This window comes from Protopterus annectens, chromosome 5.part1 (assembly GCF_019279795.1).
Source record: "Protopterus annectens isolate FY-2018-M chromosome 5.part1, PAN1.0, whole genome shotgun sequence".
Lineage (NCBI taxonomy): Eukaryota > Metazoa > Chordata > Ceratodontiformes > Protopteridae > Protopterus > Protopterus annectens.
In genome coordinates, this window is record NC_056736.1 from 679,788,656 (window position 1) to 679,813,668 (window position 25,013).

Below are 25,013 nucleotides of genomic sequence, written 5' to 3' on the forward strand. Positions count from 1 at the left end.
AGTTGTTATGGTGGTAAATTTATCTTCAGGGCATTGCCTAAAAAAGGCACTATATGGGTGGCAAAAGCTTTGGCCAGTATCTGGAATCCCAGGGGTGACAGATGCAGGCCATCTCTAGTAAAGCATCGAGGTCTGTCGATCATGTCATCCCAGGCAGACAGATACTGGATCCCCTTTGAACTACACCAGAAACTTAGCCAATTGTTGAAATCAATCATTTTCTGCTTGTACTGTGGTATCATTCTGGGTGATGGTGGGATGCTACTCAGAGCTAGAGTCATACCTGCCTGGTCTACAAGATCCGAGAGCTCCTCCATGTCTCTTTTCATGTAATCCAGGGAGGTACATCTTATATCGTTCACACCAACATTAACAATGACAGAGTCATATCTGTACTTGTGGAGAGACCCAAGTGCATGTGTTATATGGCAAATCCTGGTACACAACAGGCAGCTGACAGAAACTTTCTCCTTATTCAACCTAGTGAGCGGGACGTCAGCGTGCCTTACTATTGAGTCACCTATGATTGTTTTTTACAAGGCATAACAAATGTTGCTAGGCGATACTAGCTGATAAAAATAATCGGATTAGATAATTTCATGATTGTTAGCAGTTACAAAATGAGGCTAATGCACAAGAACACCTGATTCCATTTTAACTTTTTCTGTCTGTGATGTTGAACCATGCATTACATGAATGGTCTAGGGGTGAGTGGGCCTTACACATTTTTGTGCAGTCATTACATGCAGTCACAAGCTCAGCTACTTGTACTCAGTTTCCTGGTTTCAGTTTGCATTAATAACTTTATTTGCCCTTAGAAAGGCTGGAAAGGTACGGCCAATCTGGGAACAGACTCTGAGGCGGATGCGAGATATTGTTTAAATTCCTGGGTATTTTTGGATAACACTGAAGGGGGATGGTAAAATAGAAATACAGCATTAAAGTCTCTGATGTGGGATAAATACAGTAAGATATTAGGGGTGCTGACAGATATGGGGAAAGGTGGGTACAGGGAGGTTAACGGTTGCGTTGACTGGGTGTCCATGTAACATGAGTGGGATAAGAGTTGCATGAGAGGGTTGTATTATAATTGTTGTTTTAATGTGGGTGACACATAAGGAACATACTGAAGGCAGATAAGGCCTTCTATCTACTGCCTTATTTTTATGTGTTGCACGGTTGGGGTAGCAGTAAGGGGAGTACTGGTAGAAAGGATAGAGAAATAGGATATATGGTCTGGGACAGTTTGCAGTTATTCATCAGGGGTGTGGTTGAGGGCTATTGTGGACAGGCATTTTAATAGGTTCATAGGTGGTGGAATTGTACATAGAGTGATCTATGCATGGGGGGATAGGAAGGTAGAGGGGGCTGGTTGAGGGGGATATTCACACTATGGTCCCTGGATGCTAGGCTGCGATTTGGCAGTCGGGGAGGCGGAGCATTAGTGCTGGTACTGGCACACAATGGTCATTGTTACATAGCTGTAAAGGAATGACTGGTTCCCCAACTGGTATAGAAAGGGGACAGGGTGAGGATTGGGGCACTGGAATGATATTCAGGTAGAAGAAAAGATGGTGATAATTAAATGAATTATGTGAAATGTGTGGGGTTTAAACCATTCCATTGAAAGTGATAAAGTGTTACAGAGAATGTTTCGGGGGAAGACAGATGCGGTCATGGTAGAAACAATAAATCAGATGATAAGGGATGTTTACAAGCTGGCTCAAAGACAGTTTGAAGTGGGTGGCACACTGCACTAAAGTGGGAAAAAAGATGAGCAGGGACTTTTGCATAGCGTGATGAGCTGGGACCTGCATAATGCTAATTTTGGGGGATGTTAGGTCAGTACCGCCACATGAGTAAAGTAATGGTGACAGGCTCTATCTATATATGACCCCAATTACAAATAGTGGAGAAATCAGTGAATTGAGGGTGACTAAGAAGGATGGAGACAGAGTTATAATAGGAGTAGACATTAATGCAGTGACTGGTTCTTGTCTGGGTAATTTGTATGCTATCATGGAACTTCACAAATCTAGACAACTCGCATTGAAAGATGGTATGACAATGTTTGAATTAGTGGGTCTGTGGTGAAATAACGGGTGGAACAAAATGCATACCCTTTCAAATGTGATGAGTGCTGCCATGCAAGCGATTTAGAGAGATGTTAATAGATGGAGATACAGAAGCTGAAATGCATTTACTGGAATTTATGGAGAAAAGCATGTTAGCTCATCCTTTGGTCTGAATGCTATGGAGTGATGGAGAAATGAAAACACTAAGATAGAGATGAAACACCTGGAATCAGTGGCCGCTGGAATGTCAATCAAATTTTGGCCCAAACATGGATGTACAACCAAAGAAGGGAGGAAAAAAAGATGTGCTTACATCACAAGCTTGTAGATCTACTTGAGCAGATGAGGAAGGCTAGGCGCAGGGGTACACAGGAACAGATGTCAGTTTGGGACAGAGTTAAGAATGAGATGGGTATGTCAGTGGGGGAAAGGGGTGTGAATACAAAGCTACTAGTACTGAAATTAGAAAATAAGAGGTAAAAACCTCGGGTTATGGCAGTTAAGTAGTGGGAGAGAGGGTAGATAAGGATGACAAGATAGGTGAAAGGTTTGCTAGGGTCTGTGAAAACTTCTACAGAGAAAGAGAGGAGAAGAGGTTGTGCAGTGATAGCACTTTTGGTAACAAGAGTTACTGAGGTCTGAACACAGAAATGTCTTAAACAGGAAGATACAGAGGGAGAATTGCTGGAGACAAAAGTTTATCAGAAGGAAGAGAAAGCCAGAGGTCCAAACAATTATCTTAATGACTTTTATAAACAGTTTAGCATGGAAGTTGCAGATGCTTTAGGATGAGTATGCAATGCAGCAATGGAGCGATGGTGGCTTGTAATATCTATATAAGGGGCCAGAGTGGTGGTTTATTCAGTGGAGAAAGTGGGAACATTGTAACAAGTTTCATGGGAACATTGCAACAAGCTTTGTGGGAACATTGTAACAAGCTTCAAAGTGCTTTATCTAATGTCATATTTACATACGTTTAAATTATTGGTCATGAATGTGGGCCATACCAGATCTGAACTTACCTATGTCTGTGAAATATTTTTATGTCTAAAACATAAAATATGGTTGCTTTGTACTCAGCTCTATAACTTGCATGATGATTTTAAATAACGTGGAAAGGTAAACCTTATTTATTCAAATATATAATGTCATTAGCATAAAAACTCTGTGGATTTGTATCTGCTACAGCTCGCTAGCATGACCACTGATAAATATTGTGATTTCCTTTTAGTACCCACTGTACCTCCCATTTTATTTACCCAAATATAAACTGGAAGATAACTAGTAAATAGTGTGGGAAGAAATAGCCAGGGAATTGTCATGGCTATGCTTGTATAGGCCCTAGGGCTGATAGCCTAGTACCATGCCTATGAACCTATGAACCTATGAACTATTTGTTAACTCTCAGTATAATGCACTGCACTTTAACAACTTTGAACAGCTTATCTATTTTTCACAAATACTCCAGCTCTAATCATGTGCATTTTTAACAATATAACAAAATATGGCAAAGCTACTGTACCTCTTAGTAATTTTGACCATCAGGCAATAACTTTATAGTTCCCATGTTATTACATTAAAAGCTCAAATAATTATTTATAACCAAATAAAGGCTGATTTTTTTTTTGCAAATAATGGATGAATTTTCAGATAACTGACTGGCATGCTTTTATTCTCCTCTGAGCTGGGACTCGCACAGAAAGGCTTTAAGTGAGACTGCTTGATTGGTCAGAGGGCTATTTGCATTTAGTCAGTTTTCTCTGCCTCTTTAAGTTTAGTGTGTTTACACAGCTCTTTGCTCATTTCCACAGAGTTCACAAACACTTGAGTTGTACCCAGTGCAATCCTTGCACAAATAAGTATATTAAAATGAGTGTTTTGCACTATTACAAGATACTTAAGAGTACTACTGTTGTAATTTCAAATTATTTCTTTTATTTTTCTACCCTTTATCATTGTAAAGTACTACTGCTTTTCACTGACATTGCTACTGGTTTCTCTGTCTCTTAGTTATTCTAAAAGTGTGAGTTTCTAGCTAGTTTGTTTGGTTTTCCTGTTTGAATTCAATTTAAAGTAACTGTAGTAAGGTTTTACATTAAGAAGGTCTGGGACTGCCTTTTTAGTGGCACTAGAAGTTGGCCTGGCCTATCTGAGCTGGTAATCACAGAGGAAGGCTTTAAGTGAGACTGCTTGATTGGTTGGAGGGCTATTTGTTTAGTCAGTTTTCTCTGCCCCTATAAATTATGTGTGTTTGTGCAGCTTTTGTCTCATTTCCACAGAGCTCACAAACACGTGACTTGTACAAAGTGCCATCCTAACACAAATAAGTGTTAAGCATACTGTATACCTGGACTAACTGGAATCACTTGCCATACAGCCCAATACCTTACTCATGGGTGATTTTAATTATCCTGTCATCAACTGGAAAACATACATGACCACAAACATGCTGGCTCAGAGGTTCTTGGACTTGTCAATGCAAAGGCTCTGGAGCAGCTAGTCAGGACACCCACAAGAGGCTCAAATGTCCTGGACATAGTACTCACTAACATGGGAGCAAAGACAGATTAACTCATACTACGTGATGGTATAAAAAGTTTCAAAGCCCCCTTGAATGCAGATAACAGAGGTGCACACCAATGCCCTGTATAACCATTTAAGCAGTTGTATAGAATCAGCTGTACCTGACCGGATCAAAACCAGCTCTTACTGAAAAAACAAGCCATCCTGGTGGGCTCCTAGTATAAACAGGCTATACAACGAGTGAAAGAAACTAATGTCCAAGAACAAGAGGGAAGGGACTCAGCAGAGGAAGACATCCCTCTATATCTTAAACAAACAAATTAGAGATTTTGTCAAGTCCTCTAAAGCTAATTATGAAGCAAAAATAGCCTCCCTAGATAAGGACAATCACAAGGCATTCTTTAATTACATCTGAAATCTAAAAGGGAATACCCAGCTATGTCCTGCACTGGTTGTGGATGGCATCACCCATACTCAACTGGAGATAGCCAACCTTCTAGCTGACAGATTTGGAGCAAACTTCACTCCCCCATCCCCCCAGTCATCCCCCAAAGTATACCTGCCACCATTTCTTAGCCTATTATTTCAACAGAGCAGGTCATCTTGGCACTCTCTAAGGCCAAAAACATGGCATTGATGGGATCAGACAACATCCCAGGTTGCCTTTTAAACAACTCAAAACATGACCTAGCAGATCCACTTGGATCCCTGTTTAACCACAGCCTGTGAACTGGCTGCATTCTGAGAAAATGGAGGACAGTAATCCCTCTGCATAAAGGGAGATCATCAACCAACCCAGGGAGTTATAGGCCCACAAACTTGACTAGCCTCATCTGCAAGGCCATGAAAAGAATCATTATGGACCTTATTAACAAGGAAATAGGTAATTTTCAAACTCTGGACCCAACCCAGTTCAGAGTTGTTAAAGGTACATCATGCCTGTTAAACATGGTTGACTTCTTTGAGAAAGCTACCAAGGCCCTGGATGAGGGAAAGGCAGTACATACCACTTATCTTGACCTAGCCAAGCATTTGACACAATCCCCCAGTCAGGTATTATAGAGACACTCCCCAGTTGGAAATTAACCCCTGCATTACCAGATGGATAACCAAGTGGCTCACCAACAAGACACCTACTGTCAAAGTGGGTGACTTCACCTCCAGCAAAAGACCAGTCACCAGTGGCTTACCACATAGTTCTGTGCTGGGCTCCTTACTGTTCGGAATTTATCAGAAGTCCAAGCAAACTTGGGCAGTCTGTGGCTGACCAAGTTCACTGACAATTGCAAATTGGGAGCAATCATTGACTCTCCCAGTGATGTTAATAAATGGCAAAGAGGGTTAACGCAAATGACAAATAATTGATGCTAAAGCCAAGGATTAAAGCTAAATGCAAAAAAAAAAAATCATTATTATTCCCTTTGGGAAAGCTGACATCCCTGCTAATTGCATTACAGACAGCACCCCCCTCCCCCAAGTGTAGACCTAGCGGTAAGTGATCTGGGTACTCAGGTTGATAGTAATCTGACCTTTGACCATCATGTATCCACAGTAGCAAGGAAATCCTTCTATATAGCACATCTTATAAGTAAAGGCATTGCATCTAGATCTAAAGATGTTATAATGCCATTATACTCAGCCCTGATCAGATCAATAATTGAGTACAATGCTCCCTTTCGCATGTACCTTATTAGACGCCTGCAACAACTGGACAAACCATAGAGGTCTTATGTGAAAAAAGACTGAAAGCCCTGTCACTTTATTCTCTCTCCTACAGGCTGCTAAGGGGTAACCTGTGCCTGGCTTACAGGGCAGTCTCTGACCTGGCCTTGATTGAAATGCTACACATTCTTAAATCAAAATGCAGGAGGTTTACTCACTCCAGGGATTCTAACCTAGTGTCTGCCATGAGCAGGTCATGCTGGAAAGATAGAAACATTTCCCAGAGACTGCCAATTCTCTGGAACAAGCTTCCAATTCACATGAAACAGAGCCCCTCCCTGACCCTCTTCAAATGTAACCTAGATCAATGGATACACATACACCCACACACATACACACATATAAACTTTCATTAGTCAAGCATGTAAGCGAAGTGACTGGTCCTTCTCAAAGCCTTGTCAGGCATAAAGCAGGTCAAGAGGCCAAGGATAAATATTACAGACACTATTCATAAACATGGTCTGTAATACACTTAAAGCTCTGTGCACTTTGTAAAGGCATTACACAATGAGGCACATGCTGATGCTGTTGAGCCTTCTCCCTATTTTACGAATAACTCCTTGGCATGAAGATGAATCACAACAAAAAACAGTTTTGTTGGGTATTGAAGATAAACTGACTCTCTGCGGCAAACACAAATCCTGGTTCCACAACAAAGACGGCCAATGCTACAAGCAGAAATACCTAGAATTCTTTAATTTTAAGTGTACAAAAAATAAAATCCACTTTTCGTCAGGTATAATGTCTCAACTTCCTCAGAAAAAACACATGGGCATTGTTACATCACATATCTTATATAGTTAATTAAACCAAGTCACACGGTAGACGACTTAATTAGTCCTTAAACTTTAAAGTGGTAGAAATAATGAAATCTAAACAATGGACAATGAGAAAGTCCTAACTTCGTGGTTAAAACTATATATAAAACATTTTGTAGCTTGTAGCATTGGCCGTCTTTGTTCTGGAACCAGGATTTGTGTTTGCCGCAGAGAGTCAGTTTTGTTGGGTATAATATACCTTATTTAGAAGGTACGTATAGGTACTTATTAAAATAGAATGTACCCTTCTAAGGTGCTTTTTACTTCTGCCTTGTATACTGCTATTATACTACATAATGCATCCCATAATTAGTGGCATGGGCAGCATGGTTCCTATTGGTGTACCATGTGCTCCTGTATGCCATTCAAGAACATTGAAGGGCTTGCTGTATAGTACCATGGAGTAGTGGGATTCATGTCTATGAATCATGGTACTTTGCAGTGACAACTAAACATAGTGCACAAGTTACATGTGCGTATCTACTCTTTGCGGCTGTCGTTTGCTGGATATTATCCATATGAAATAATTTAGGGTACCGAGTGAATCAGCATGTTGTGTGAGGTGCAGGCAAATGGGAGTACTTGAAGAAACTCCATACAGATATGAAGAGAACATCAACTCAATATAGACACTGAGAAGTTGTTAAGGTGGACCCATGAATCATGGTGTTGTGAGAAAGAAATCTTTTAACTTAGCCAACATTCTGCACACTATACAGCTGTAATAGAGAAATATTCCTGGACAGATACTATATTAATGCAAGTTATATTTAAACTAGCATTTGATGATGCATTATTGTTTACCATTTTTATTTACCCTTGATTGATTTCTATGACCATAGATTAGCTTGTACAGCATACATTCCATACAAAGACAGTATCTGATGATTTGAATTATAAACTGATTTTTTTCTAGGTACTGGAATTCTGGGTTTCAGAGTCACAACCATCAATAAGATTTAATCTTGTTATAGGCGCAACTAAGTTATATGAGTGACTGCTGTTATCAGAGGATGTTATAATAAATAATGGTCACTACTTCTCACATCATGGCTGATGCCATTAGACCAGTATTTATTTATTCCCTGGTTAGTGGACTAATTTACAAACCCCTTTCAGCTATGACCCATGCCAAAAAAGGAATAGGCAAATACAAAGCACAGGCACAAAACATATTCAGAATACCACCGCATATCATCAGTCCGCGGTGGTGGTGCTGCGGTAGCGTTGTCGCCGCACAGTACAACGTTGTCCTGTTCGATTCTTAGCTAGAGCTTCTGTGCGGAGACATGCGTGAATGGGCGTACCTTCGTTGAAGATTGTGCATCGGAGCTGGCACGTAAAAATCTACTGCCAATCATTAGTGGACCGGAGTTCCACTGTGGCGACCCCTCACCGGGGAAAAGCCGAAAGACACAACAACCGCAAAGCATCATATAAAAAGTGCCGCAGTGGTACATACCAGTAATATATAAATATAATAGAAACAATCAGCAACATTTACATAATATAAGCCTTTGCAAAGGCAAGTATATAGAAAATAAATAATTCATAGGTTCATAGGTAATTATTAAGTTAACGACCCTAAAGCATCTTTTTATGCCTAGCCTTGTTTCTATTATATTTATTTGCTAGTGTTACATGCAATGCTTCATGCTGTGCAAAAATTAGCACAAGTATGAAGAAAGACTATAAAACACTTAGTCTAAGTTCTTGTGCAGGTCTTATTCACGTTAAAAAAAAGGCTGATGAAGAAACTTTGCATTACTAATCCAAAGAGAAGTTTGAAAGTACAGATTCAATCATAATTGATGATGAGAGGTAAAGGTAACAGTGAGAGTTAACCTGTATCTCAGAAGCAGTTACATTTATTTTCCTTGACTAGATGGGCATAAAACGACTTCTTGAACAGTTTAAGGCAGTCAGTTTGTTTAATACTTTCAGGTATGGAGTTCCAGCTTGCAGGGTCAAAGTTAGGAAGAGTGCAGGAAGGCCTTTGCAACTGTACTACTGATCCGTTTTGTTGAAAGTAAGAGTGATTTGTATTTATTTATTTATGTTTTATTTATTTCTGTAACAATTTGATAACTGGGGGAGCGGGATGGTCATGGGACTCTTTTCAACCACAACCCAGAACCAAATGGGCAGAGACACAATCTAGTTAAGTTAAATAAAATAAGAAGTACACGATACGACTATGAAAGGCTTATTAGTACATATAGTTATAATTAATGAAACAGCACTATCTTTAAAGTATATCATACAAAGAAGAAGGAGTACCACATTCAATATGAAAATGCTGGATGTATCAGGAATAAATGTATGAGAAATATTGACGTTTTTTGAGAGTCGATTTTTTTGGGAAATGGGGGATGGTATCTTTCATATAGAAGTTTGATGGTGAGTGTATTAAGGTGAAGAGTAGCCCCAGCACCTACAGGTAGTCATTTACCACTGCTTAGTGTAGAACAATGGTATTTGTTTTTGTTGGAAAGGTGAATAAATCTTAATATTTTTATTTCTGCTGATCAGAGCTGATAATACTTTGAGTGAAGCAAGTACAGTGACTGGCAGGCCATATTGTAATCTGTGAAGTATTGCATTGATGGCTATGGGCTGTCTGGCTTCAACAGTTAGTAAATTAGGATTTTGTATGGTCTTTTGAGCTGAGCTAATACGTTATGTACTTGGGACTCAATACATTGTGGAAAATGAGATCCTGTCAAATAGACAGCCTAGAGAATCATGCTGCTTTACAAACAGAACACAAATGCCTGAAGGAAAAGTACTAAAGATACTTTGTGAATATTGTCATTTTTTGGAAGTGCCAAATAACATTACTGAGCTTTTCTGAGTGTTGACAGTGAATTTATTGTTATGAACCTTGTCTTATTTGATAGCATTAATTGACAATACATGAACATATTTGGATTAAAAAAGTTTTGTCCCAGATTATTATGAGTACATGACAAACAGGTTAGCTTTCTGACAAGATACTCCATTTTAGCAGAATTTTCTTTAGTGTGATGGGCAAGAAACTGCATGAAACAAGCTGGCAACTGATATCTTAAACTAATACAACAAAAGAGTGCCCTGTATAACAGTATCGCCCATTAGTTTCATTAACTAAACTACTGCTGCACTAGCAGATAGATGTTAAAATAAATTATTGTTAGTCAAGTTCCAGAGTGAAGACATTCATACCCCAATCCACTAATGGAGTACATTTTTCTCATGTTAGTTATTTATATAGTTATTAACCGGGGTAGAGTTTTATTATGGGGTGCAATCATGATAAGCATAAAAATCCATCAGTAGTGTTGATAAGTAGCAGCAAAGGAATCCTACAAATTATTTTCTTTTCTGGATGTGTTTCAGTCTTGTTCTGAATTAGCTGATAAATAAACTCCTTAAAATACAAAAAACAGAAGTACGTACCCCTGCACACAGCTCAGAGTACTTGGAATGGAATGTATTTTGATAAAGGGCTCTGCATAATTAAGTGTTGCTTTACTTTACTTGATAATTTATTGTTGCACAACACAGAGCAGAAAGGAAGGCTGGCAAGAAGGAGGCAGTAACATAACTCTAAAACAATATCTGTCTTACACTGAATGGATAAATTTAGCCAGTAATTTTCATTATTATGCAGAAAAGCAATATGCATATTCTATGAAAAAATCTTAAGTTGATGCGCAGACATAATAAATACTTATTCACCTACATGCACACATGCATGCAGCATGCACACGTCAGAGTGTATGTATACAGTCTTACAAAAACGTATAGACAAAAATACACACACAAGCACACGCACGCAGTTCTACAGACATACGCCAACACACACACATACACACATACACACACACACACACACACACACACACACACACACACACGCATGCAGACATATACACACACTTGCAAATGCATGTGCACAGGCATTCACAAATATGCACACGTGAACACACACACACACACACACACACACACACACAAACACGTGTACACACATATTTTTTCATTTCCATTTGATTATATAGAAAGTGGAGACCCAGTGAGAAAAGTTCCATATTACATACATTTGCACAGACAATTAGGAAGCGCTAACAGTAAAAATATACTACAAAACACTGAAGAATATATAATTTAGCATGTAATCAACATGCTAAATACACTATGTAATATTTACAGCGTGTTAATGCAACACACAGTTTATGTATAAAGTCACATTGTAATTTTAGCACACACACATATATGAGGCACATACATATTTTATCCAAACAGCTATTCTCTTGGGACCTGTCCACAGCAGATAAAGTATGAAGACTTTTATGATATTACTTTAGCTACATAAGGAGGGGATTTAGTAATGGGGTTTGTACACGCAGCCTTGTTTTGTTTATAAGTATGAAATAAATAGGATTTTAAATTTTAGATGGGTTAAAGTTAGACTATGAATTGCGCTTATTAGTGGGGTCATTGCAGCCGCAAAGTAAATTTGTTGATAGGTACATTTCAGTGAGACTGCATATTGTAGATGAGATTTCAGATATCTGTTGAGACAGGCTTCCACGATTTTAGAATAATGAGTAGATTTTTGAGCTAGCACTATGTGTTGCTTCAGTAAACACAGTTCTCTGTGGAATGTGTATCTGTTAATAACTGGCTGCTGGCAGGGCATTTGTTTGCACCATAGACGACGTGTGTGTGCAGTCTTAATGTGAGTATAGTCCACTAGATTAAGTGCGTAAGTAAATATTAGGTTATCAGTCTGCAGAATATTACAAGTCTAGCCAATAATCAGAGGTCAGAATCAAATCTTGTACTTTGTATCTGTGAGGTTAAGATCTTAACCATTAAGCCATCCCTTTCCCGCTAGGTAGCCCTAACTAGTTACAGGACTGAAGTGCAAGGCAGTGATGTGTGGGGTTAATGTGGCTACTTGCAAGTTTTGGTACCTTTATTTTAAGATGTCTCCAGTTTGTCTAGTTGTGAGGAGTTTAGGTCTGTCAAAAATAATGAAGCATATAGTATGTAAGGAAGTAGGTAAGTCTGAGATATGGTCTTACATGCATTCCCTGATAGAAAAGGTTTGACTCCATTTTGGATGTGCTGATCAAATCTTAATTTATGGTCAATTATTATTACCAATAGTGTTGTACTTTTATTTATTTATTGCTTTTATTGGGAAAAAGTCCATCTGGACAGAGGACCCATTTCCAGCAGATGCCCAGAGAGAAAGGCTACAATGTGCAAGAATTTGCATTTGTTCTATTTTGATATTATTCACTGATAATACTTTTAAGTCACAGTAGTCTGACTGCTGGATGGAGGTGAAAATAGCATCTGTTTAGTTTTATTTGAATTTAGGAGTAGTTTAGATTGCTCTAGCCATTTTTCAGTTCTTGTAAAGGAATGTCGCAGACCATCTTGGAGCTGTTTGACTGAAGAATCTGCACATATTATTGTTGAATTGTTTGCATATTGGATTAGATCTACTGGATGAAAGGCTGTATGCATTTTATGTGCTGATATATTAAATAGTAAAGGTCCTAATATTGAACCCTGTGGCACACTTAATGTTATTTGCTATGAGGCTGACAGGTCACCAGCCCAACGTACATTGTCTTGGATGACTAAAGGAACTTTTAAACCAACTGACTATACTGTTTATGATGCCCTGTTCCCTAACTCTAAATAATAGTTTGGGATGTCATCTGTATTAAATGCTTAGGATAGATATTAAAATAGGGAAGTAACCATTTCAATTTGATTTTCCTTGTCATGAATATAGTTTATGAAAGTTAATAATATTGTTTCTGTGTTGTGAGTTAGTCTAAACACATGCAGTGCTTGGAAAGTAATTTGTTCTTTAGTTGGTAGTTGAACAACTGACAAAGAACACATTTTCAAGTATTTTAAATAGAGGGGATAAGGTGGCTATTGGTTTATAGTTGGCTAGTTCAAGAAATTTGCTACCTTAACGTAAAGGTATAACGGATTATTTTCACTATCTGGGGACTATAGCTTCTTGGAGAGAACAGTTTATATGTATGGATACTATTGGGTATGCAGTGGTTTCTGGTTATTTTAAGATATTGTATTGATATGTTATCAGCCACAAGAGCAGTGGGTTTAAGTTCATAGGTTTATAACTATATATAGCCCAACAACCAATAGGGCTGTTATGAGCCTAGCCATGCAACACAAATTTGACACACAAATTTGATTTATAAAGGGGGAGATTTACTGACTGCTTCTGTCCTTCACAGGCATAATCTCCAGACCAGAGGTGAATTTCTGATTACCCATTCACTGGTCCAAGTTGTTCTTAAATAGGGTAGGGAGGACCTTTGTTTCACATAAATGGGGAGTCTGTTCCAGAGACATAGAATTCTCTGTGAAGTGTATCTGTCTCTACAACATGTCCTGTTTGTGTCACAAATGAAATTTAGGTCTTTTGATCTAGTAGTTCTGATGCTGTTTGTTTTGAAGATGTGCAAACGATTCATTAAAACAGGGCCCAGAGGGATGCCTTGTTTGCCAGGCAAAGATCACCTCTCAGACATCTGCATGATACCGAGTAATGAGACTGGACTTTAAGGCGATCAGCACAGGGCATTGTGCTTAATCCCTGAATTCTTTTTGTAAGGAACCTTTGTGGATGTTCCAGTTGCTGCACGTGTCTGGTCAGGTACATACCAAAGGGGGCAGTATACTCTGTGATGGGTCTGATGAGGGCCGAGTACAGTGGTACGATGACCTCTCTGTACCTAGATGACATTGATGTGGTTGAAGTTGTGTTAAGTGAAAAGGTGGTAATGACACTGTCCAGATCACTTACGGATGTATTAGGTGCACCTGGTTAATTGAGACTTAGCAATGTTTATGTAATATGAATTAAAACTGTGTGCTTCATTAAAGTTTAGTTTCACACACTGCCCCTGGCAAGTCAGAACAGCAATCAGTTCCTTTCACATACACACAGCCTTATAACTATTTTCTGAGTATGTACATTTCTGACATTTGGCTGTGATCAAGCAAAAAAAAAAAAAAAAAAGAAACAATAGCCCCAATAATGTGTTTCATATTATTTGTTAACTCTGCCTTTACTTTAAGTATATGTGTGTACATGTGCTTGTGAGTGCAGACACACATATGCACACACATCACATGCACAGACACCCCCCCACACACACACATGCATATTTCCCCTGGCAACCAGCCTAATGATTATTTGCTTTTGAATTCAGGATGGTGATATATTTACTCTCCAAAAGTTCCCTTCATCTTAGCCACTGCAGAGAGAAGGTTCAATGGACAGAAAAAAGTTAGCAAAATTGTTCTAGCTAAATATAGCAATCTGCCCATTAACCTTGAGAGACTTAATAATCACTTCAGGTTTGAGGAGTACCTTATCATTCACTTAAACATTTTGCTAAGGTTTCTGTCACACTTTTTTTCATCTGTTAATTTTAATTGTAAACAAACAAGTATAATCTGAAATCATTACAAATCTTGAAACAAACCTCCGGATTCTCAAAAGCTTGCATGGCATGCATGATTAGTGTAAGAGGTAATGTTGGCAAAATGGCGGCCGAGCGATCCACATACGTGCTTGTTTGACGTGCACGAGCGCTCTTGCACTAGTCCTGCACGTTCCCAGCCCCCTTATGCAAATTACCACATTTGCATGTGAAAAACATGCAAATTAGGTAAATCTGCTGTCCAGGAAGCTGGAATCAGGTCGTGCAGGACTAGCGTAATTTGCAGAAATGTACTCGGTTAGTAACTGAGTATGGTTCTGCAAAATCCAAAACGGAGACATGACAGCTCCAAGTAAAGGCTGCATATCATTGAGGAAGCATGCCAATGGCCAAGCATAAGGCCATTTGCATTGCAAACAATGCCAAACATAAAAAATACAACTTTTATTTTATTACTGCCAATCTTGGTTGTTTAAGCATAGGGCAGCGGCGTGCAAACGGGATTAGTAGGAAAATAAACCTAAAACAAGCATTCCAACTAAAATCAGTATTCTGACATGCACGTCAATGGCAGGCAAAAGACAAACTTGCCAGTGAATAGTGGTTGCTAAGGGGGGAGGCTCAGTGTGACACATATAACTATGCATTAGCAGGCAATCCTATGCAAATGAGGGGAAGGATAGTGAATCCCAGTTTTCCCCAGCATGTGAGGCAGGTCCCAACAGTGTAAGAGCATGAATAGCTGAGTGCAAGACTTGGAGGTAGGTGACATCATGGGTGAGTGTGCCAGGGATCCTGTAAGTGGATTGGAGCCCTGTGGCTCGGGTATGCTCCTAGCTTAGCACAGCTAAGCTAAGGGGTCTGTCTAAACCTGCCTAGCACTCTTTACAAAGTGTAAGTGGGTGTGCGCACCTCGCACCGGGTTTTACAGGAAGAATAAAGAAGTTAAACCAGGAAACAGCAGCAGTGTACACATCTGAGTACTCTGTTTGCGTGGCGCGGCCCAGGGCCCAAACAGAAGGGCAATGGGAAGGGAAAACAGCAGTAGGAAGGTAATCAAGGAGAACTAGCATATCTGGCAGGTGAAATGTATCAGAAGCAGCCAATTACACAGGCAGCAGCCCAGCCCAGAACACTACTATAAACTAAGCAAACACCTTCCCCACTGTTTATTCCCACACTCTACACCACCGGTGTATACAAGCATTTCTTAAACAAACAAACCTACAAAATGAAAAGGGCTGCAGCAGGCAACATAGAACAACATGTGCAAGAGGTTGAGGGTGGTGAGGATGTGCATGCTGCCGAACAACCCACAGTGAAGAGACAGAGAAGAGTGTACAGACCCAAGTTAACCTACCAGGGGCTACATGAGCTGGAGATAGTGGAGCGCTACAGGGTGGACAGAGACCCCACACCTGACACACCAAACTGACTGAGGGGAACCCATCCCAGTGGATACCAAGGTATGTGTAGGCCTAGGTATACTAGCCACAGGTACCTCCCAAAGCACAACTGGGGATATCATGGGGATCTCACAGGCATCAGCATCCAGAGTATTCCACCAGTTGCTGGATGCCATGTCAGCTCATGCCAGTAAGCATGTACATTTCCTCAACGCCCATGAGGTGTTGACCAGCAATATGTGTCTCTTCCACCAAATAGCAGAATACCCTGGGGTAGTGGGTGCTATCGACTGCACGCACATACACATCAAAGCACCACCCGGAGAGCAGGGTAGGCCCTACAACAACCGCAGGGCGATCCCCTCCATCAACTGCCAGGTCATATGTGACGCCCAGGGCATTATAATGAATGTGTGTGCTGGCTGCCCTGGAAGCTATGATGATTCCCACATATGGCATCTGACACAGCTGCACCAGAGATTTGCCAATGGGGACATCCCCTACGGTCACCTAATGCTGGGTACACATTGGAGCTGTGGCTGATGACACCCATCAGAAATGCACACACACCTGAACAAGAACGCCATAATGAGGCACACGCACAGGCCAGACATATAATAGAGAGTGTGTTTGGGATGCTTAGGTCATGGTTCCGGTGTCTGGACATATCTGGTGGAGCCTTGCAGTATTCACCAGCTACATGTACCCAAATTGTTATGGTATGTGCTATGCTACACAATATGATCCTGCGGAAACAGCTACAGCAGGAACAGCATGGGGCAGGGCCACACAGCCCCCCACCAATGCCAAGGCCTGCACAGGCGCAGAGTGATCCAGAGGAGGAAGAAACTGAGCCTGCCCCAGTAGGCAGAAGGTGGCATGCCCAGTATGCCCTGGCCTTAGCAAAGAGGCAACACATAGCACATCCACTGACACAGTAGTCTCTCTGACTTGCACATACAGTAAAAGGGATGCCAAACATGACATCACCTGTGCTCAACCATGTATAGGGAGTGTACTATGTGCATCTGACATAGGCAATCCTCCAGCACCATCCGCAAGTCTGGCACACCCACAAGGTAAGTCAATCAACCTACCAGTTGCCAAATGGAGTAGAATGTGTTGTCACCTGTAGCTATGGTATGGATGTGAGCATGCAAGGGAATTGGGTGTCTGAATGTTACAGCAGCAGACAGTAGACACCCATAGTGGCACCCTGACATGTGTAACACATACTGGAGTCACCATAGTAGCCAGTACTACACAGGGTGACAAACAGCACTGCAGGAAATGTGCTGAGTGAAATGTATGTCCATATGATCCACACATGCCAGTTAAGATGGTTCACATACCCAACAACAGTCGCAGCCAGCAGGACAGGTGGACACAAACCCAAACAGGGCCTGTGCCATGGCCCCAGAATGATGGCTATGGTTAACCCCACCCCCAGGCCTACACAGACAGACCACAGCAGGGCAGGAAGTGGGATGTCAGTTCTGAAGGGTAGGACATCAGACAATAATATGTAGGGCAACCAAAGCCATGATCTGTAGTACACTGGTGTGCCTCTAGACATCATGATAGTTAGCAATACAGAATAAAATGGAGTACATGACATACCAGTACAGTCATAGCAAACATGTACAAGTGTCACTTGTGACCCCCATCCTACATAGCAATGTAATAACAGTTAGGTGTGCCCCCCACTCCCATGTAGACATGTAGAAACAGTCAGGTGTGCCCCTACCCCCAGTCCAGCATAGAAATTTAGTAACAATCAGGTGTGCCCCACCAGTCCTGTGTAGACATGCAGAAACAGTCAGGTGTTTCCCCCCACAATCCTATGTAAAAATGTAGTAACAGTCAGGTGTACCCCCCAACTCGTATGTAGACATGTAGAAACAGACAGGTGTGACCCTTCCCTCAATCCAGTGTAGAAATGTAGTAACAGTCAGGTGTGCCCCCAAAATCCTGTGTAGAAATGTAGTAACATGCATGAGTAGGTATAATACAAGTGGAGCAGAGATGCCCAGAGGTGGCCAAGGTAGCAGGATAGGTTGTAGCATTTGCACAATATGCAGATCTGTGTGTGTTAGGATGGTGTGTGTTTCATATTGTGTGAGAGTGGTCAGTATGTATGCATGTTGAGGTAAGACCTGGTGGCCATTGCCCACTACTGCTGATGACAGGGACAAGCACTCACAACTGTAGTGCCAAGGACAATCCCCACCATAGGTTCATAGGTTCATAGGTTCATACTAGCTGGCCCTGGGCAAATTTATAAAGCCCAGCCCGATTCTGTTATGGCTTACCACCCCCCCCTGATTTGAGCCTACCCCCTTTTTTTTAAGGTTTAGCTTACTGTGCCTCTGTCTAATAGTGACACAATCCCTGGACAAACCTACAACCCCCCATCCACTATCTTCTGTGCTGAGTTCAAGTCCCTCGGCGTGTGTGGCTCTAAGGATTTAGATTACTGAGGACACCCTTAGAATTGTACATACAGGAATGCATATCACCAGTATAACACATGCTAGCAGTAAGCCATTGTAAATGTATGGTGGTAATATGTGTTACCCTCTGAAAGACTAACATGGCCTGGCTGTCGGGCTAGATATACAAGCAGTGCACAGGGGAAAGTACCCCAGACATACAGTATATATTGTATCACTGTGAAATGGAGACACCCTTAGAATTGTACATACAGCTATGCATCTCAGTAACCGGTCCTGTAGTAGGGGATACCGGTGATGTTTGCCCGAACACCTGCAGATCACAAAGGAGGTAGGACTGATGTATTGGGAAACAGCTGATGTACCTGCACATGCCAGCATAACTGGAATGCCCCATGCATATCTGTGTGTCAGATGCAAGTAGTGTCCATAGCACACATGTACCCAGCTCATGCAAACACCACCCACAGGTACCTCTCTGGTCATATCCCTGCTGTGGGAAATGGGTACAGTATGACCCCACCTGTATATGGCAATAGTGGAAGAATGCAGCATGCAGTGCAGGTGTCCCATGCAGGTGTGTCCCTAGCTGTACGTAGCACCCTGCCAGCATCCACACCACCCGATCAAGACTGATAGAAGGTATTTGCATGAACACCTATCACACCTACCCTGTCACCCCAGGGGAATACTGTATGGTGGTCTGAGACTGTAGGCCTGACAGAATGCAACGGCCTGCCACATGTGGCCCACAGCAACACCTAATGCCCCACAGGCCTCTGCCAAAGGCCTGTGTCTCACATGTACTGCCAATGCATGTTATGTCATGGACACCCAAATAACAACATAACACACTCCACATAAGCCATATGCAAGGCCATGCGGACAAACCACAGTAACATGTCCACCATGTCCCACTGCATGAACTGTGGACCAACACTAACACACACCTGTGATGGGGTGATACCCTTAGGGAAAGTATCAGAGAATGTATGCATAATGTATGGAAGAGGTTAGTATAACGAGGGGGGGGTTGGAGCATGGACAGCATGGAACGTGCAGGGTCTGACACCAAGCTGTGTGCCCACACTATCCCTGTCTGCAAACACATAAATGGGTGGCTACACACCTGCCTGTACACCACAATAGGGTTAATGTCCTGACCCATGGCCCCTGCCTCTGGGCAACCTGTGTGAATCTATACAGGTGTAAGACATTGCCACAGCAAGTTAAGCCCATACTGTTATGTCAATGGGTGTACAAGTATGGGATCCCCTGCCAGCACTGTACCAAGGTGCTAAACCGGATAAACAGACCCAGCAGCAAGTGTCTGCAGCTCCCCTTCCAGAATGGCATAACTTACCATGAATACATAGGTGTCTGACCACAATACCAGACACAGCTGCAGTCACCCTTGTCCCCCAAGATAGCTCTGTGAGCAAGAATGTCCACCTGGCAGTACATGAAGACAGAAAACTTCACTGTGTATAACAGTACACATGTCTGAATATCTCTGCTAACAGCAATACCATGCAGCTGAAGCAGCACAGACACAATCACCTACAGTACACACTATCCCCGCACAGTTTGTCCCCATATTGCCAAATGATTGACAGATACCCTGCAGAAACACTTTGCAACCTGTAGGTGTACAACACAAAGGTCAGCACTGGAGTACAAACTACACACATTCTATACAGAAGGGCATACTGGGCATGCTCACACACAAACAAATGAAGCCCATGTCTGCAAACAACAGTAGACCAGACATATCTGGCAGTTGTTGATATTAGTGCAGACACTCCTCAGTATGCACCACTCATGCTTTGCACACACAGCGGATAGGAATACAGGCATATATCCAAGGACAATACACTATAAAATGCCAAACGTACACTTACATAGATGTGTGGAAGAGAGTGACTGTGATAAGGAGCCAACCATTATGAGGCTTGTCCCACCCAGCACACAGCCAAATGGCTACATCCACATGATTCTCAGATGTCACTCACTGTAGACATTAGCCACCGGTATCTATCAGCATTACAGACTATGTGGTGCAAGTGCTAGCTATGCAACATGACTGTACAAGGAAGTAGTCATCTAGCAGCTGTATACACGTACCTGTGAAATATAACCCTGCGTGTGCCCGCATGTGGTGGGTCAACCTCTGGATGAATGGGTTATGGCCCGTGCACACACACTGCCCTCCCCATAGCCCTACTATGACAAACCCGCTGAGGTCATCCACTTTGAAATACACCACAGGGAAAAGTATAGCCCACTAATCTCTGTAGCGTGTCCTGTAACAGTGTACTGCAGTAGTGTAATAAGATAGCTAGGTAGGTGTTCTAACCCCAAACATGGCAAGTGTGTGTGTGTTAGTGTGCATGTCTGTCTGTGTAGAGAGAAATGCTTTTTAGGGTAGCCACACTCCTTACAATTCCTATACTCGACTTTGGCAAGGCTGCTGATGTCACTCACCTAGAAATACACCTCTGGGAAGGTTATAGCCTAGTAATCTCTGTAGCACATCCCATAACAGTGTACTGCTGTAGTGTAATAAAGTAGCTAGGTAGGTGTTCTAACGTCAGATGTGGCAACTGTGTGTGTGTCTCTCTGTCTGTGTAGAGAGCAATGCTTTTTAGGGTATCCACACTCCTTACAATTCCTATACTCAACTTTGGCAAGGCTGCTGATGTCACTCACCTAGAAATACACCTCTGGCAAGGTTATAGCCTAGTAATCTCTGTAGCACGTCTCATAACTGTGTACTGATGTAGTGTGATAAAGTAGCTAGGTAGGTGTTCTAACCCCAGACGTGGCAAATGTGTGTGTTAGTGTGCATGTCTATCTGTGTAGAAAGCAATGCTTTTTAGGGTAGCCACACTCCTTATGATTCCTGTACTCGACTTTGGCAAGGCTGCTGATGTCACCCACCAAGAAGTACACCTCTGGGAAGGTTGTAGCCCAATAATCTCCATAGCGTGTCCCGTAACTGCGTACTACTGTAGTGTGATAAAGTAGCTAGGTAGGTGTTCTAACCGTGGACGTGGTAACTGTGTGTGAGTGTGAGTGTGTGTGTGTGTGTGTGTGTGTGTGTGTGTGTGTGTGTGTGTGTGTGTGTGTGTGTGTGTGTGTGTAGAGAGCAATGCTTTTTAGGGTAGGCACACTCCTTATGATTCCTATACTCGACTTTGGCAAAGCTGATGATGTCACCCACCTAGAAATACACCTCTGGGAAGGTTGCAGCCCAGTAATCTCCATAGTGCGTCCCATAACTGCATACTGCTGTAGTGTGATAAAGTAGCTAGGTAAGTGTTCTAACCCCCAATGTGGCAACTGTGTGCATGTCTGTCTGTGTAGAAAGCAATGCTTTTTAGGGTAGCCACACTCCTTACAATTCTTATACTCGACTTTGACAAGGCTGCTGATGTCACCCACCTAGAAATACACCTCTGGGACGGTTGTAGCCCAGTAATCTCTGTAGTGCATCCTGTAACTGCGTACCACTGGATTGTGATTTAGAACTCTGGTAGGGTTTCATCCCCACCCATGACAGTTCTGGATGATCATGCATGCATGTAGTACTGGCACCCTGTGTGTTTGTCTGTGTGTAGTATGGTGTGTATGTTCACAGCCACACTCACTACCACTCCCATGGACATACAGAAGCATGCTGTCTGATGTCAGACACCTCCTCATACTCTTTGCCCATACAACCTCTGTATGACCTGTGTGGTGCATGTGATACATGCACAGTAATGTGTTGTGGCAATCATGCTACTAATATTTTGTACCCCTGGCCCTGCCAAGTGTGTCGATGTGTGCGTGCCCCTGTGAGAGTGTGGCTGCATTGACAGTGGCACCTGTTCATGCTGACAGGCATGTGTACATCACCTACCATATAGCTACCATATCCCTCTTGCAGATGTCACTCACCATCACAGATATGTTCTGAGGGCTCCACAACAGGTAACCCATGTGGTGCATCCAATAACTGCATTGAACTGTGAAAGCAGTACATAGTTGTCAGGGGTTTGATACCCTGTGCTGGTAGGTGTGTGACACAAACAAGCTGCAGTTTTACACTCCTACCCCTCCCTGACATGTCCTTGCCTCTGTCTGCCTCTCCTACTCCCTCTTTTGTGGATGTGGAGATCTACACCTGTTTTGCTTAGGCAGCAGCATGTGTATTTTAAGTGATGCTCATAATTAGCTGATGGCCTCTGCATGAGTCACAGCCCTCTCCTAGCTGATTGCATGTGGAACAGCTGTGGTAACATTCCCATAACCAATTGCATACAAACACACTCCGATATCTAGGAATATCATGTTGGTGTTGGCCCTTGTCCTTCACTGTGAGCAGGAACTAGACCTATTGGTTCATAACCAGCATCTGAGATGGATTGGGAATTTACCTCTAACAACATACACTGTGGAAATAGGACAACACACAGGAGGGGGATGTGCCTGACCTGACTACAGACTGTAAGTGCTGCTATACTGCATGCGGTGTACTGTTGGTTTAACAGTGTATGTGTGGATATGGCTGTCCTACATGTCTCCATACCTGCCATGTCAGTTCCATGTTTATGAGGAATCCCCATCTGCAGACAGGGCAGTGTGTTGTGGCTTTGGTTTCATGTGTTACCAATGGAGCATCTATCTATGGACTGCAGACGGTAGTGTGAGGATTGCAGTCTGTAGATGGTGAAAGCCGTGACAGTTACTGGCTTCTTATCCCTCATAGGACATATGTTGCCACAAACCCTGTTACACCAGTAAATGCATGAGGTTATCACATCAACATGTCATTATTATGCTGCCAGCCACAACTCTGCCAACCTAGTTACATATGTCATGCATGACATGGTGCGTATGTGCTGTACACCATAATTAGTGTCATCATATTCGCTATCAAGCCAGTGAGATATCAGACCACCTCACATATTATGTACAGTAGGGGTTATATTTGATGACATAACCTGGACATTCTGTGGATGTTTGTACAGTCCTACATGTGTGTGGGCATCAGTGTTACAGACAGCAGGTAGCAATACCTTCTACAGGAGAACCAGCACATTCAGGACAGCTACATATTTTTAGGAGGTTCAGGAACTACAGACAGAGTGTGAGTAGAGTTGTGTTATGCTTTGTATAGTACTGGTGTTACAGAGTGTGTGTGTACATACTACTTTACCTTGGAATGTAGTCTGTCTGCGTAGCTCTCAACTGTGGGCTTATTTTCTTGGTGGCCAGAGGTGTGCCTATCATATGTTGTCTGTCCACCACACAGGTCCTGTGTCTGATAGTCCACTGGCAGTGTATGTGTGTTGAGTGCTAGCAGTACATGATCTACATATCAAGCTTTGCACATATGACATGCTGTGGGGGTGGTGTTCCATAGTGGGCTGTACGTATATCACACTGCCATTGCTGCCATCAGTCCATGTCTGTTGTATCCCCCCACACATATGGTGGGGTTGGGGCCATATATGTGTGGGCGTCACCTACACAATACATGTGTGCTCTCATGCACTCCAGAGGCCAGTGTATGTAACAGTGGTATATGGCCCTGTATTATTGAGTGTGGGGGGGTGCACCATAAATGACCTAGGCTGTTAAATATGTGGGGGTATCAGGTGTGAGCTGCCTTAAGGTATCTGGATGTAAAGTGCCGTATACATCATCTGTATTTACATCACTTACATATATTCGGTTACTGCACGCCTACTGCCTCCTGCCAGACAGACTGCTCTGTTTGTCAGTGTGCATGTGATAGTGTCAGTTATGCCTTATTATGTCACAGTTACAACCCATGTGGTCACATAACATCTTTACCACCCACTGCTGTTGTACAGAGTGCAGATAGAGGCTGCTGAACTATACACCTGCATTACATACTGTTGATCATTTAGTATCCTGTGGCCCAGTCTGTCCTCACTACTGTACAAATTTAAGGGCTTGGCCTGGACAGCGACAGTTGTGAACTTTTCCAGACTACTGTATTAGTATAACTGTTTCACGGTTGCATTCCTCTGTTTATATGGATGTCAGTGTCTGAACAGCTATATGACATGGCATATAGAACTGCAATAGTACACAATTAAAGGTATTCCATTTCTGCAAACATGTGTGGTGTTTTCCCAATGACCTCTCTGTTGATATATGTTGCAGGCAACAATTGTCATTTGAATGGGTGGCCCATACAGTGTCCAGTTATTCAGGGGTTAACTGTAAGCATAGTGGCTGTTCCATATTGTGTGCACCGTCTACATATGTATCCTACTGTACATATATCTGCGTGTGTATGTGTATTCACATGTATATCCATATACATATATATATATATATATATATATATATATATATATATATATATATATATATATATATATATATATATATATATATATATATATATATATACACATACATACATATATATACATACATACATATATACGTACATATGTATCTGCATATCTGTGCCTGTATATCTGTATCCTGGCGATGTTGATGG